Consider the following 14,129-nt stretch of genomic DNA (forward strand, 5'->3'; position numbering starts at 1 on the left):
ATGAGTCAATACATGGAGGAAAAAGTTCCCCAAATTGTTAACACAGATGTATCAGACATCTTCAGATGCAGTGGCGTAAAATGTTCTCTTCATTTCAACTAGGGAACCCAAACCTGTTCCAGCATGGCACAAAGCCAGCTCTGCTTTACATGGGAAGGAAGATGTGGGATTTCTCCTGCTATAGAGCTTCAACCCTGATGAACATGAATGAAAAAAGTATACGGACACCTGACTTTTCCACCCATAGTTGTTTCTTCTCCAAACAGTTCCTACAAACTTGGAAGCACACCATTGTATATACAGTCTCAAGATGTGCTTTACATAAACTAGGAGATCGAAACCTGCTCCAGCATGACAATGCTCACATGCACAAAGCCAGCTTCATGAAAATCTGCTTCACCTGGGTTGGAAGATGTGGACAATATCCTGCTATAGAGCTCTAAATCTTACCGAACACCTTCGGGGTAAATGTGATTACTGATTGCGCTCCAGGGCTCCTCACTTTCTCACCTGCATCAGTACCAGACTTTCCTAAACTCAAATATCTAGTGGAACATTTTCCCAGAAGAGTGGAGAGCAAAGAGGGACTTAATGTCGAATGGAACGTTTAAAAACTACAAGAATTGTGCGGAAGTGTAACCTTTTGCTCTTTATTTTTTGCAGAAGAGATTTAATTTCACAAATATGATACATGAATACACTTGTTCCAGCAGCGAGAAGGTGAGAAATCCCTCTCAGGTTGTAGGTTTGGGAGCATTACTCAAAACCGTGTGAGTGTGTGTGTGTGTGTTGTGGGTGGGTGGGGTAGGAGCAGGGTAAAAGGAGGAGGTTGTTCGTGCTGCACCATGGCATCCTCGCTCATCACTATGAAAAATGAAAAGCATTAGAGCCTGCTTGCTGACTTAACACTCGCTCGCTGTAGAAACGCCGTCGTGTAATACATGCTGCTTTAAGAGGAGGAGGGAGACAGGAAACGTTTAAGCGTGCAAAATCGATGACCTGCTGCCGACAGGAAAAAGTGTTTAAAATTCATATTTAGCGTGGACGTGGCCCAGGCGAGTTTTATATCAGAGGGCGCCTTGTCCGTACGGAGCCTGTCTCAGCAAGTCCACGTTCTGTAATTATGTTGGCAATCAGATCAGAGCGAGTTTGTGGACAGTTCAATTCATCCTCCCGCTCCTGCCTTCTTTCTCGAGTCAATATACAGACCAATAGTGACCTCTCTGTCCGTTTTACTGCCCTCAGACACTCATCCAGAACGAACACGGGGTTGTTTAACAAAATGTTTTTTTTTTTATGGGGGAGGGGGGATGAGAAGGGATAAAGAGAAATGATGTAAGAAAATGTTTGTAGTCTGTGCCTTTAACAACAGATCTAAATCAGGCCGAACAAGCTGCGGTCAGTATCGAAACCTTTACAAGACAGACGATGAAACAGGCCATCGATCAGAGAGCTCAGTGGAGGATTAGGGAGCGGGGCTCGTACTTCTTTGCCTGGGTGTCACAGCTGTAATTTGGCTGTCAGACAATGGTGATGAGATAGCACCGTGATGAAGCTGGATCAGTGAGGAGCGCTGGCAGGTTCTGGTCGGAGCTGTCGGTAACAGTTGTTTCCAAAAAGTTCTTGTGAAAGAGAGATAGTTTTACTATGATGCTCACCGTCAATGCTTCCGGTGTTTTGGGGGAATTTCCTCCTCCTTACAAGCAATATGACCAATAATGATACGAAGAAACCATATAATAGATTAGGGATACAAATACAGTGCCATGCAGGAAGTATTAACCCCCAAAACACATTTTGTACGGTTACATTTACGGCATTTGGCAGACGCCCCTAATCAACCCCAAACCGATTTACATTTATCTCAATCATACAACTGAGCAGATATAAAGTTAGCACCTTGGACAGGGGCCCAGGAGTGACAGCTTGGTGTGGCTGGGATTTGAACTCACGACCTTCGGATCCAAAGTCCAATGCTTTAACCACTAAGCTACAACCTAGAATGAATATAAATCCCCCTTTTAATTCAATATCTAACAATATATAAAATCTGAACCTTCAAAATGTTTTTTTGTGAAATGACAAATAAATAAAATAAAAATTTTAGAGATTTCTATTTACTATTCATTGAATGTCATACAATTTATTTTGATTTCAAGGCCAGGCATTTACAATCATTTTGGTATTGCTCCATTTATAATGGTTTATTCTAACCTAAATACACACATACACACACACACACACACACACACACACACGCCCCCTCCACACACACACATATAATAATATCTGCCTTTGCGCAGAAGTGACCATCATCCATCCACTTTAGCGTAAAAACCTGATTACTTGTGTTTTTCTGGGACATATAAATTCAGGGCTGAGGATGATGACTGGCTCCCTTTGAGTCTGGTTCCTCTTACGGTTTCTTCCTCATGAAGTCTCAAGATGTTTTTCCCTCACCATCGTTACCTCTGGGAACCCTAGAGAGCGAAACGTGCTGTTCTCTCAGAGGAATGGCAGAATTTCTCTCTCTTATCAGTTACAGTTATAAGATCAAGGTGGAAAATCCAACCTGAAAAAATCCCAGGATGGACCTGAGGGCATTTTCGAGTGGTTTATTTTCACGACATTCAATTAATAGATCGGTTTGTTGAGATTGATGAATAAACATGGACAATGATGTGACATGCTTAAGTAATTAATATGTCAAATAAAATCTATGATACAATATGAAGCAGAGGGGTTTGAATGTGGTAAATATAAAGCAACACACACACACACACACACACACACACACACACATATGCGAATGACATCTGAAATCCTTGACACATCTGAGACACACAACTCGTTAGGAGAAACAACAGACATAGACAGCTTATTAAAACAATATTGAATACAACTCATACAAAACGTGTGTGTGTGTGTTTGTGTGTTTGTGTGTGTGTCCATCTTCTATGGCACTCTAAAAACACTCAAATGGAGTGTACGGGAAACAAATAGTATGCCACCAGCGTGTAAATAAAGCCAGCAGGGTAATTGTGTGGCTGGGCAGTAAATGGCCGAGATAAGAGAATTCACATTAATGCAGTGTCAAAAAGAGGAGTTTCTCTTCTCCGCCGTACTATCACTCGCTCTATCTCTTTTCACTCTCTTTCTTTCTCTCTTGCTCTCTTTCTCACTGTCTATAGAGCAGAAAACATCATGGAGAAGAGGAATGCACACTCAGCCTTCTGTGCTGATAATGACATCATCTTTTCCTACTGAAAGAGATAGAGAGAAACAGTCAGAGACAGAGAGAGAGAGAGAGCGAGAGAAAGAAACGAGTGCAACAGCGAAGACCCGAGCGAGAGCATTAACAATGGCGGAGGCTCTGACGTTTTCATCCCTCAGCATAATAAGACCTACGGCTGCTTAACAAATTGAATCCTCACTGACTGCTGCATGCCGTGGCCTGAGAAGAAGCTAAATATTTAGAGCTGTAGACAATATACAAGAAATCTTGGTGGATTCAGGTGATAGGATGCTTGGTTCAGATGGAAAGCTTGGTGGGATGAGAAGTACAAGGTGGAATCTAAAGCAGTGGATCATCTCCATCCTTACACATCCAGAGTTCTCAGGGATGCTTATGCACACAAAACTTCTGGTTTTCCCAGGAATGCATATGTAGACTTAATTCATGGCAAAACATATATCCAGTGTTCCCAGGAACATTTATGCACAATCAGTTTTCCCAAAAATGCATATGCACACTTCATTCCAGAGAAAGCATATGCACACCCAGTTTTCTTAGGAATGCATATTCACACTTTATTCCTAGAAATACATATGCCCATCCAGCATTCCTACTGTAGGTGTGCAAATGCATTCCCAGGATTTAAGTGTCTATACGTATTCCCACACCCAGTGTTCCCAGGAATGCATATGCACACCCAGTGTTCCAGGAAAGCATGTAGACACCAAATGTTCACAAGAAAGCATATACACACCCAGCATTCCCAGGAATGCATATGCACACTTTTTTTTTCTGGGAATGCATATGCACAAAAATACTTTTGCACCGCCAGTGTTCCTGAGAATGCATATTCATCCCCAGTCCTTCTCTCGTTGTAATACTTGTACACACTTTCTCCTCCCAGCTGTACACACACACGCGCACGCACACGAGCCCAGTGTCAAACTGTTGGGGATGACACTCGCGCGCTCCCGGTTAACAAGCTCGCGACCTCAGTTCGGCGTGCACGAAGCTCCGCCTCCTCACTCCTCCTTTCTCCTCCTTTCCTCCCGCGCGCGTACCTGTCACTCTGCGGGTTTTTGGGTTTTCTTCCTCTTCACCCCTCTGTGTGTTTTTTTTCGGAGGGGGAACTCCGCTCGTCCCCGTGTCCGCTCTGAGAGTGTGTCAGGTCGGTGTACCTGAGGACCTTCGTTCCGCCTGCTGAGACCAGGAGGATGCTCGGGGCTGAAAAAGAACGGATATGAAACGATTATCTCTGTTCATCTTTATCTCTTCTTTTTGTGTCTCAAGAAAGTCGGCTGGAATCTGAAGGCGACGTCTTCAGTCGCAGGTGAGTCGGGTGTAATTAATTGTGTCGGCACGTGACTTAATTGACGGCACGCGAGTTCATTATGATTGGAATAACCGGGTGACAGGTGTGTGCTATAGGTAACGCTTTTAACTCTAATGAAGCGGGTCCTTCTCGTGGGCTGTGTCCCAAACCACTTCCATCTGACATGCTGTGTGTCTGTGTGCACCTGCAGGATTTCTAGGTACTTGATCAACTTCTGAAACTCTAGAACTAGAGGTCTATAATTAAAAGGTTTCCTCCTGAACTCAGGTTATTTTCTGTATAAAGTTTTTTTTGCATCTTCTCAGGTTTGTGTGCCTTTCCTCAGGGTTCTCTGGTTTCCTCCATCCATCCAGCAATAGGTGGATTGGTGGCTCTAAATTGCCTTTTTGTCTGGGCAGGTGTGTAAGTGTACACTCAAGTGCACGTGCATTGGACTTGCATATCTTCTGGGATGCACATGTGTCCTGCATTGGAGATGAGAAGAAAGGAGGAAGAAGCCTCTCAATGCAGGCTAGATTAAGGTAGAGAAGAACGATAAATGAGAGAGAGAGAGAGAGAGAGAGAGAGAGAGAGTGCAAATGAAATCTCTCACTCATTTTCTCTCATTCTATGTATTCCATCTCTCAATTCTCAGTCTCATGTTCTCTTTCTGTCTTTGATTGTATCTTTCGAATCTCTCGCTCTCGTTTTCTCTCATTTTCTCTCCTCAATCCAATCTCTACTTCTCGGTCTCACTGTCTTCCTGTCACAGCATCTCTCCATCCTGTATTCACTCCCACTTTCTCACCAACAGCTTTCATTTGAGGCATGACACCACACACACACTTTCTCTCTCTCTCTCTCTCTCTCTCTCTCTCTCTCTCTCTCTCTCTCTCTCTCTATATACCTTCCCTATTCCATTTTTTCAAACCCTCATTCTCATCCTCTGCCCTTCATGCTCACTACCTAATAGAAAGATATGTCTTTGATGTTTCTTTCACTGAAACCAATCCATAAAACATGTTCTGGGGTGCGCTGATACCCACCAGTTCGCTAATTATGATGTTTGCTTTGCTCACGTGTCTTCTATCAGCGTCACGTCAGCACCGAAAAATGAATAAAAGATAGTGTAACTTTTTAGTGTCTGGATCCTTGGCAGGATTTGATTCTTTTTTTTTTCCATCCCATCCCTTCTTCATTAGAATTCCTGTGCTGTAAGCAGCTATGGCAAGTTCTTCGAGCTTTTGGATAATGAAGATGTTGGGCATTAGGTAGCTGATTAAGCTTTGAGCCATGCAAAATTAATGATTCGGAGAAATAATATCAAAAGGACGACCCTCAGAGACGCAATCGCCTCAAGTCTTGCTACATTAATAAGGCTGTTAATTTTAAGATGTGTTATGACTTTAAAAATTCATGCTCTAATGCCATCACACACACACACACACACACACACACACACACACACACACACACACACACACCCCTATCTTTAGACGTTTCTTAGAAATCCAGTTATTAAGCTCGTTTGTCTTTCAGAATGTAAGTCTTTGCACCAACTATTTGACATTCATTCTTCGAAGGAGATCTCCGAGACACTCCAAGAGTTCTGAGTCTGATAAATGGAGTCATGTGATACCATTCTACTGTCAGTAGGTGGCAAAGTGCTCTCATGGAACAGAAGAAATCTATCACGCAGGCTTGACGTGCCTCATAACGCCTCTTCAAATTTCCTCCAATGGGATAAGCCTCTAAACTCAGACTGGGTTTAATTGTGATAGCAGTAAAACCAAACAATGTTCCTCCAGGACCAAGGTGCTTCATTAAACAACAAATTATCTCCTAAGTGGCACAAACTACAACATACAGACCTGTATGAAGAGTTGTCCTTACAGTAATGAGCATGTGGAGTTTGGACACTGGACCTCCTTGAGTGATTAAAGGCTCTGGCATGGGGAAGCTGGTGTTGGATCTGTGATGATCACAAATGTTGAGCTATTTTATGAGTTGCTCAGTAGCTCCTAGTTCTATAACCACAAATGACTGTTAAAGAACATTACTTATAATCTCACATTCCAGTGCTCATGTTAGTTCTCACTCTCCAGTGTTCTGTATTGTTTAAAGACTATAATCACACTCCTGATGTCACCCAAATGAGGATGGGTTCATCTTTTGAGTCTGGTTCCTCTCAAGGTTTCTTCCTCATAACATTAAAGGGAGTTTTTCCTTGCCACAATTGCCATGGCTGCTCATCAGGGATAAATACACACCATTCACCTTAACTTTAAAATTCTGTAAAGCTGCTTTGAGACAATGTCCGTTGTGAAAAGCGCAATAGAAATAAACTTATCTTGACTTAATGAATACCGTGAAAAAAAACCTTGTTTTTGGATTTTGAGACAAATGCATGTTCCTCTACTTTCTATGCAACAAAAAACACAAGAATTGTACAGCGAATGTGTGGACAAGACTGAAGCGTACGTCCGAATTATAAGCATTATTTAGAGAACAAACAGTTGTCTGGAGTGATATCTATCATGGAATGATCTGCACAATCACAGCACTTAAATCCTACTGAACTGCTCTGGGATGAACTGGATCACAAAAAATAAGGAAAATATTTCAGCTGAATGTTTGGAGAACTGTCCAGGTGCTGAACGTGTGTAAAGCTGTGCAAGGAAGGATTTTTCAATAAAAATAAAGTCTGGATATTGATAGATTTGTTGGACAAAGTAAATCTTCATACCATTACATTACTCAGTTTGTTGCAAAGAAAAAAAGGAACATGCATGCGTCTCCTGTATTGAGTCTCTTTATATTGAGGATAATAAAGAGCACATCTGAATGCTCAGGTGCCCACGTACAGTGTATGAGCGACTTTCTGAGATTTCTTTCAGTAGTTTCCCCAGAGCCTTGCAGGGCTCCATTAGTGGTGTATGAACATAATGCTGTGAATCCAGACTCTCCCTCTCTTTGAAATAAACCCTGAGCTTTAACAATAGCGTAAATACGTTTAACATTGAATCTTCTGTCAGTTTGGTTTCTCCGTATTACCCTAAGGTTCTGTATTACTGTCTGCGATAGAGTTATCAATCTGACATTTAATTATATGAAGATAAAAAAATCCTCATGCAAATATGCGTCAGCTAGTCAGCCACATGAAGGAAGATCACAGAAGTAATTAGTGAGGCATTAACCACTTTTCAGTGCGCATCCGTAAAAGAAGGCGCCGTTTTTTTGCTTGAAAAGACGTAAAAAAGCGGCGTGTCTGAATCGCGTACACCAGGCCCGCTCGGCCTTCCGACGCTCATATTGCCATTTTAATTACAAAGCTGCAAGAATTTAACTATCGAGCTATCAAACTATGAGCTTAATGCTTACATGATGATGCAAATAATATTGTAATTAAGCATGGCTGCTTTTTAGAAATTGGGTAACAAGGGCTTGTAATAATGCAGCGTAACGAGCGAGGGATATAGGGAGGGAGGGATAGATGAAGGGAGGAGAGGGAGGATGTGAATGAGAAGAAGAAGTGTAGAGATTATGGAGCAGGCTTTTGATGACCAGCCTGGCTATAGGAATCCTCATGTGCCTTCAGCTGTACAGGGCTCCTGTCTCCAAGCATCAATAATGAATGAAAGCTGTCCTTCTCAGCAGAGGACCAGACTTATCACGCATACTGATTCCTAACTCGGAGGTTTGTATAAAAATTGCACCCGTGTGTTTAAATTACTTTATTAAACCCCAGCGCTCTCGAACCATCACGCGAAGACGACGGGGTTGGAAGTCAAAACAGTTCTGGGTTTCCATATCAGGTTATTAATACCTGTGTTTGGTTTCTTCATTAATGTGTGGCCAGAATTTTTTAAATATGAACATCAGCACCAGCATCTGGCTTCAGCTTTTAGTTTGTACATTGCTGTACAGAAAGAAAGAAAATATAAAAACTCATCCCTATAGACTCAGAGGTCATGAATGAAAAACTCCAAGACTTCCTGAGGATCAAACCCTCAGAGGAACCAGAATCAAAATGGAATCTCATCTTCACCCTGTATATATAAATATATATGCCAAAAGTATTGGGACACTGACTTTTCCACATACATGTGCTTCTTCCCTAAAGTTGGAGGGACACAATCGTATAGTATATCTTTTTTTATCAATTTTGTGCACAAAGCAATCTCCATGAAGATATGCTGATTCCATGGGTTTGCGTGGAAGATCTCCTGCTATTGAGCTATTTCACACCTTTGGGATGAATATGAATGTTGACTTCACCCCAGGCCTCCACACATTCTCACCTACATCAGTACCTTGTGGCTAAATGACTCTCCACAAGCACATTTCAAAATCTAGTGGAACATCTTCCCAGAAGAGAAGTGCAGATTGTTATAATAGTAAATGTGAGATGAGATGTTCCAAAGAAAGCACGTACGTAAGAAATGGCTTAATGATTGTATATAAAACAATTTTGAAGGAAAGGCAACGTTCTGCATTTTAGAGGTTTTTGTTTTCTGAGCAAGCAGAAGGAGATGACTCTTGGCTGCAGATGTTGTTGGAAGGGCAGGTTAATTTTTTCTTTAAAATAGGGCCGCCGTCTGCAATGCAAATAGCGCTCGTCTCATCCTAATTATCATCACCGTTACCTAATAGGCTGGCATCTGCACCTGGTACCTCTCTCATCCATCCTTCTGGTCTGCTCCAGCTAGCCTGGCTTTACTCTCTCTCTCTCTCTCTCTCTCTCTCTCTCTCTCTCTCTGTCTCTCAGCAGATCTGAAGATTTTGAGCCTGTGGATGATGATACACCTCGTTGTGGACATTGTGTAGGATTTATGATCACTCTAAGATTTAGAATTAGTATTTATATTATTGCAAAACCACTTGTCTATCCCTGATCCATTTTTTCTGTAGATACTATTCGGTTTTAAGCCGAGACGCTCTTCGAGTTACTTCATCTTGTGTTGCTCTGAGTAATAAATGAAGACGTCTGGTTCAGGAACGGAATTTGAATGTCGAGATTGTGAGTGGAGGTGCAATGCAGCAGAAATCTCAGCTCTCAGCACTGCTGCTCAGATTCCTTTTCTCCACCCGTCCTCTATTTTTTCTTTCTATCCTACAGATTCCCCCCCTTTTTCTTCACTCGCTTTCACAAATGAGTTAATTTAACACTCATCTGGGGTCCTCGAGAAGTAATTAGAGGCCAGAAGAAAAATGTTGTGCAGTCCTCTTGCTTTCACTTCCTTTTAAACGCTGGAATGAAGGTGATTTTTTGAAATAAACCTTATTGTGAAGTCTGGTGGTATTTTTTTTTTTTTTACGAGGACGCCAGCGTACTGAAAGCTTACGTAAGGCTGTCTGAATCCGGAGGTCTGAGTTTTTCAGGAACTTGCTCTTGTTCTTCTTACACAAGCTGGCAATCTTCTGTGTGCATAGCCGTACCTGCTACAGTCTTTTACATAACCGCAGTTAGAGTGCATTATCCTAAAGCAGGCTATTTTTACACACACACACACACACACACACACACACACACACACACACACACACACAGAGAGACTTTCTGTCTTTAAAATCTGGTTTGCAGCTGTGGGTCTATTACTACTACTGTGAGCGGTGATTCACCTCTCGCTGAACCTCAGCAGTCGATGCCAGCGTGCGCTTTGGCACCGTTCAGCCAGCGGCGCTGCCAAGCATTTGTACTCGTTTGCCAAATGTGGATAGGGTCTTCCCTGGCATGCCTCCTGTTCTCTCCATCCCCATGGAAGAGCACCAGCAAAAAGATTCACAGCAATGTATGTCCTTTAGAATCGCACCAATTTTAGGGCCTTGTAATGCATTTTCCAAATTCTGTGAAACTCTCGTGGCTGCTGAAGCGCTCTGGAAAACAGAAAGGATCCTGCAGGGGGGTACTTTATATTCCAGCTATTTTAGGGGAAGGATCAGAAGAAAAACGTCCTCGCTGTCTTCTTCCTGTCCCCGTTTCCCGCCGGTCATCCTGTTCGAGGAGACGTTCTTGCCGTTTCATTGGTAATAATTCTCGTTCAGTTTCTTCTCCAGTTAATCAAAAAATAAACATAATTCATTTCTGTGCTTTTTTGTGTGTCTGTACTTGAAATATTTCCATCTGGGAAGATTTTAACTTCACTACATTTTAAATTCCTTACTTTTTACCTAAATAAAAACGTAATTGGTCAAACACGAAGCAAGTCACCAATCAGGGTTGTTCTGATTGGCTCTTGGTGTATCTACGTATCACCAACATACAGTTCAGAATCAATTCAACAGCAAGCAGAACATTTAGAGAGGAATAAACGATGAAGAAACTCCAGACTCGAACTCACCACAACACACGTGGTTTTATTTACACACATTTTTTAAAGAAGGTTTTGTGTTCATGATAATTGTAATAGAAATCAATCAGTGTTTGAGTCATTAATATTATTCTATTAATAGATCAGTGTGCTGAGAGTCACATTCGAGTCTTTTCACATGAACTGAGTTGATTAAGCAAACAGTCTTGTGACAATAAATATAACAGGAACATTATAGCCGTAATAAATCATAGTACTTTGCATACTCAAGTACATTTAAAGGGAAATATTTTTGTACTTTTACTCGAGTGAGCACTTTTACTGAAGTCATATTTTACAGAGTGTAGCTTTACTTTAACTTCCTCCACCACTGAAAATCACCAGAAATGGAGCACAGTGTGATCATTAATAAATGTTCACAATATCCGTTTCACTGTATATAAAGAACGCTGATTATCCAGTGTGGTCAACGCTCTGATCTCACGCCTCAATTTCCAGCCAATCACAATCCAAAGTATTTAAACCTGGTATAAGCAATTAACAGTATGATATGTTCCTCACACTGTTCCTTTCCATGGCTGCTTTTATTAACTTCCTGTCTAGCATGCCAGTAAAATGGTAATTACTACAAGATGTAATTGACTTGTCATTGCATGAGCTGTAGTCCATAAGGCTTCATTTCAGACTGCTTTAATCTTCAGGACTGTATTTGCTGGACAGCGCTTTATGTTTAATGGCATTCATTTACTTCTGCCATGAAGTTCGTCAGGATCAGAAAGCCTCGATATGAGAAGTATCAGGTCTCTCCTAATACTTTGATGTTCTCATGCGTTCTTCTGTTTTCTTTATGCATTTTCCTTTAATGGACCTGTTGTGCAATTAAAGCGATGTAGCTTTAGGCAGAAGATGCTACCACGGATCTATCAGAGGTCCTCAAGTCTTTCATCCCGCCTTTACGGTTTAAAAAAAAAAGAAAAAGGAGGAAAAACTTCGGGACCATCTCCTCGTCAAAAAAATCCATAGCAGAGCTTTGGGTTTCAGAGCAGCAGGGATTGGGAGGACGACTCGGAACAATGAGAACTCTTTTTAGAGCAGGGTTTGATCTGGAGGCATGCGAGGCAACGCTCTTATGTAGGAGTCAGACAGATGAGCTCTGCCTGTCCGCTACAGGAATTTAAATGAATGGCTGCCTATAGAGGCCGTCCGTATAAAACAGCTGCCCTTGGAGTCATTCTCATCTGCAGCGCTCACGTCGTCATATTCAAATAAAAGACATTTGAAGTAGCTGCGCTATGTAGCACTTTATATATAAAAAGACGTTTGCTCGGGGCTTTTATTCCCAACTGTCAGCTTTTCATCTACAAATGGATTTTTAAAAAATTATTTTTGTTATATTTTCTCGTTCTTTCACTTACATACCAGTGTGAATATTAAATATACAGCTAAAAAAAATTCCACATTAATTAATACAAGGAAGATTTGATGCCTAGTTGTGAAAACTGTTTGTGGCTGCGCTGGGGTTTATTTATATGTAAATTCACACCATTATACGGAGCTCTGTCGAGATGTGTGTGTGTGTGTGTGTGTGTGTGTGTGTGTGTGTGTGTGTGTGTACACATGGGGGGTTGTTATAATTTGTCTGTGTAATGAAGCTAATGTTCAGTGATAGACATGAGCTGGAAAAGGTCAGGCCAGGTCGATGGAGCGCTACAGCCGATGATATTGGGTATGATCAAAAGTTTGTGGACATCCAACCATATGTGTTTTTGAACATCGCGTTCCACATTTAGTCCACAATCGCCCTTAAAATAACCTCCACTCTTCTGTGTAGACTTTTGTGAAGATTTGTGTGAGATTTCATTCAGCCAGGTAGGAAAGATCTGAAAGGTCCTGATGCAGTGTTAGAAGTTGAGGAGGTCTGCGGTGCAGTCAGCATTCACATTCATCCCATTAGGATTTAGAGCTCTATAGCAGGAGATCTTCCAACCTATGGAAAGCATATCTTTATGGAGCTGGATTTGTGCACAGGGGCAGGTGTGGGTTTCGAGGTTCAAGTAGAAAGAAATTTTACTCCTTTGCTTCATCATCCACAGACTTCTTTTTTAGTGTGTGCCTCCAAGTTTGTGCTTGGAATTTGGAGAAGAAGCACATAAACCTGTTCCTGAAGCAAAAGAACAACCACAATATGTGTACACAAATAATTAAACAGTTCCTGAGTTCATGTCAAAATTTGGAAAGGAAAAAGCAGAAGAAACGGTGAACTGTGAAGGTTACTGTGTGTATTGTTTTGTGTTGGAGAACTCTAACATTGTGTGGTGTTGAGGGAAGAAAACGAGAAGAGCAAAAAGATGTGTTGCTGGTTCCTCTGAAGGTTCTTTGTAGATATCTCCAGCAGGCTGGTAGACACAGGAATGTGTAGACAGTATATTGATACTTAAACTAATCATACACACAAATACATACACACACACACACACATTGATTTCTGTCTCTCTCTTTTGGTGTGTGTGTGTGTGTGTGTGTGTGTGTGTGTGTGTGTGCAATCCCCCCGTGACAAATCGTGACCTTAGATTTCCCTCTTGGCATCTGATTTATGACGAACGAACAGAGGAACTCAAACCAATGATTTTTTCCAGATCCTGAAGAAAAAAAAAGCTTTCAATAATTCGATTCAGGTCCATCAAAGCACCAACCACTCGCTGTTTTTTTTACCCAGCATGCACCGTTGTAACTCAGTAGCTTTTTATTTCAACCTTTCCAAAAGTTAGAAAGATGCATGGATGCTGCGAGTGATATATCAGAGGTGCACAGATCCGTAGATCCATGTTTGGGAAAATATTTGTAGAAATGTTCTTCTAGAAAAAAAAAAAAAAGTTCTTCGTACATCCGAAAAAAAAGTATTTGGACACCCGCAATCTGTGGTTCTTAAAAATGTTAGAAAAGATCCAAAACCTGTTCCAGCAAGCCACAAAGCCAGCTCCATGAAGATATGCTGGGTTGGAGTGGAAGATCTAATGCTGTGGAGCTCCTATAAGGATGAATGTAAACGCTGACCTCCTCACCTACATCAGTACCTGACTAACTGGCTGAATGAATTTTCACAAATCTCCACAAAATCCTGTGGAACATCTTCCCAGAAGAGAAGAGTGAGGTTATTATAAGAGTAAAATTTCGATGCTTGAAAAGAAACTTTAGGTCAGGTGTCCACAAACTTTTGTCCAAATTGTGTTTATTACCTTATTGACGATTTCATTGAATACACACCAGAGTC

General features: G+C 41.5%; 1 protein-coding gene across 1 annotated transcript in view; it reads left to right on the forward strand.

Annotated features, from left to right (window-relative positions):
• Positions 1-1,931: 1,931 nt before the first annotated feature.
• LOC124381863 (retinoic acid receptor beta-like) overlaps positions 1,932-14,129 on the forward strand; it is a 106,996-nt gene continuing 94,798 nt past the window's right edge. Inside the window, exon 1 of the mRNA XM_046843742.1 lies at positions 1,932-4,565. The gene's annotated coding sequence lies outside the window, so the exon portion shown is untranslated. The remainder of the gene's footprint in view (positions 4,566-14,129) is intronic.

The sequence above is a fragment of the Silurus meridionalis genome, chromosome 29, assembly GCF_014805685.1.
Source record: "Silurus meridionalis isolate SWU-2019-XX chromosome 29, ASM1480568v1, whole genome shotgun sequence".
In the NCBI taxonomy this organism is placed as follows: Eukaryota; Metazoa; Chordata; class Actinopteri; order Siluriformes; family Siluridae; genus Silurus; species Silurus meridionalis.